The sequence below is a fragment of the Nuphar pumila genome, chromosome 2 (assembly GCF_984573655.1).
Source record: "Nuphar pumila chromosome 2, dmNupPumi1.hap1.1, whole genome shotgun sequence".
Lineage (NCBI taxonomy): Eukaryota > Viridiplantae > Streptophyta > Magnoliopsida > Nymphaeales > Nymphaeaceae > Nuphar > Nuphar pumila.
Window position 1 is genome coordinate 118,170,189 of NC_143250.1, and position 3,005 is coordinate 118,173,193.

At 41.3% G+C, this 3,005-nt stretch overlaps 1 non-coding gene across 1 annotated transcript; it reads right to left on the minus strand.

Moving 5' to 3' along the window:
* Positions 1-2,555: 2,555 nt before the first annotated feature.
* On the minus strand, positions 2,556-2,658 carry LOC149846897 (U6 spliceosomal RNA). The gene has a single exon (XR_016430642.1). It is a non-coding gene; the product is annotated as a U6 spliceosomal RNA (small nuclear RNA).
* Between the last annotated feature and the right edge of the window lie 347 nt (positions 2,659-3,005).

Here is a 3,005-nt window from a genome sequence, read left to right on the forward strand (position 1 = left end):
TAGAAAAGAAATGTACCCAATCTGTGTCCAACAGATGTCTGCATCATGAATAACTGACTGCTACCATTGACAGCATGTTGTAGTGACTACAGCTGACCAGTCCAATGTAAGCAAGTCTTACATTACAGATGTTAAGTCTTAAACGTTCGAGCCATCCTCCATTGCCTTATAACAACTACTAAGGACTGAACAGTTCAGAACTTGTACAAGAACTACTACCTTCAACTGAAACAAACACTAAAAGGACCGCAGTGTCATGCCAAAGAAAGCTTTTCTGAATCATGAACGTGAATCCTTCTGTCCCTGTGAATATCCAACTGCTAACTTGAAATCAAGTATATTTCAACACAGAACAGCCTAAGAAGGATTCTTGTTAAAGAAATTTTACCTACTGAGCCATCTCGAAAGTGTGTACCGAGCTACTAATCTTGAAACTGAAACTAACATGAAACACTTAAGCAACCTATGATGAACTTCTCAGAGCCTTTTCTAGCAAGGTCTACTAAACTAGTACTCAGGTGACCAAATATGATATATTTTTCTCAAACCATGCAAGTCCGCATGGAATTCTCAATAGGCACCATGTTGTTTAGACAAAGGCCCCCAATGAAAATATGAGCTTCTAGATGCTCAATCTTCATCCGACTCTAAAAGCCAACAACAATTTTCAATCCCATCTTAGAAGGCGGTAATGGAAGTGGGCAAAAAGTGAGAGAAGCAATGTATCTTTCCTAAATGCGTTTCTTTGTGTGCAAGTTTTATAGTAGAAGCGTGCTTTTCAAAGGAAGCATAATTCCACTAGCAAGGGGAGGATACATTCAATGTCAAGAAATCAAGATTCCCACATTTGGGTAGTTGATACCATCTTTGGAAGCACACTTCCTATAGCCGTAGCAAGCTTCTGGTAGTAACGATCCAGCCTACTGATGACCCTCTCGGCAATAACAAATATTGCAATATAAATTACACGACAACTAAGGCTCTGTTTGGGAGCCTCGCATTAAGATGGAAATACCATCTCCATGGGCTCCCGAAATCTGGTGTTGAGGATGGAGTTGCCGAAAACATCCTCTTGTGAATGGTGTTGGGGCTGCCAACTCTATTCCCAATCAGTGTTTTGGCAACACCTCTGCTCCCAAACAGCTGAGAGCATGAGAGCAACATATCTCTGATTCAAAGCTCCCAAATAGAGCCTAATTGGCAATGCATCTATACCCATGATCCTTTCAACTAATGCTAAGAAATGGTTGTCCAACATGCTTTCTTTAAAGCTGATTGGATAGAGTTCCTACTATGAAGGGGTTGAAGGGGCAAGCAACCTGTACAGAGGAGTAATGAGTAAGGTCCCCAACTTGCAATAAAAATTGCACCCTATCTGCACTACAGTCCAGAGATCCCAATCTCTGTTAACAACTACCAGAATGAGCATCTTGGGGTTCATGTTAAAGGCATGAACCATAAACATCTAATGATCCATAGATCTGATTCTCTTGCACTTCAAACAAGAGCATCTTATTAATATACCAAGCAAAATAAAGGCCCTCTTGGATATTTATCCTCATTTATAAGAACTGGGGAGCCAAAAAGCTCCTTAAAACAGTGGAGGCATATGTGGCAACAAGAGAATTGGAAATTAGAAGATGCAACTGAGTATTCCTTACTGAACTAAATAAGTCCCAATATTGATGGATTCCACAACTGAATACTCCAGGACACAAGCAACTTACTATCAGTATTACCGACCAACACTGCACACAGTACAACACAAAATATGGCTGAAAGTTACTGGCGTCAAGATCCCCCTTCTTTCTAGCCCCATATATGAGAAACACCCACTCTATCATAGGCCTTCTCTAACCAACTTTTAAAGTTATATTCCTCCCTCATTGCTATCCACTGCAACTTAAGCCATGATTATACGATCCCCCCACCTACATAGACCAGCATTAAGACCTTAATCTCACAGAAGCACCCTTAGTCTAGAGAGTTGAGAGGGGGCGAAAAAAAAGACTAATTGAAGTATAGGAAAACCTTATCGTATGAAAGTTGAACAAATAAAAAAATTTACATGTATTTCCTTCACACACACAAAGAGGTGCCACCTAAAGAAAGTACAGCCAGAAAAGACCATTCACGTATTCCATCATGTTTGGGCGATTTGCCCACACCAAGATCGAAAGAAAGAGAACCTCGAGGTTCGTTCTAAACACACACACACACACACACACACACACACACAGAGAGAGAGAGAGAGAGAGAGAGAGAGAGAGATTTTCAAGGTGCCACCTAAAGAAAAGTACACCCAGGAAAGACCATTCAGGTATTCCATCATGTTTGGGCGATTTGCTCACACCAAGATCGAAAGAAAGAGAACCTTGAGATTCATTCTAAAAACACAGAAAACTGAATACCATCAATCGAGGATCGCCATCATGATTCCCAGAGAGCAAACCATGGAATCGAACGTGACTATTGAAGAAGATTCATTCAGACGGCAAAAATATTGATGGACAGAAGAGCCCCCCCCCCCCTGCGAAAAATGGAAAGTTTGGCAAAAAAATTTGGACCATTTCTCGATTTGTGCGTGTCATCCTTGCGCAGGGGCCATGCTAATCTTCTCTGTATCGTTCCAATTTTATCAGATGTCTCCGAAGAGACAATATAATGTTTCGGAGTTTCTCTATATAAAGTATAAACAAATTAAAAAATGAGCGATGTGGGACTAAAACGTTCGGCCCTCCACCATCATTTACATGGGCTCGTCAAGGGCTGAGCTAGGCTCGAGCCCAGCCTTGTCTGGGCTTAGACCGGCGCTCTTGGGATGTCGATAGAGCGTAATGTCACCACTGCTCACCCACAAGTCCACAACGTTGTTTAAACAATCACAAGTAGCGTGTGAACGGGTTGGATATGGTCCAATTCATGTAGATTTGAATTTTAATTTGGAGACTCTGCAACAACCATTCAAGTTGGTGGAGTTTAAATTCGTTTGGATTGTGGATAAC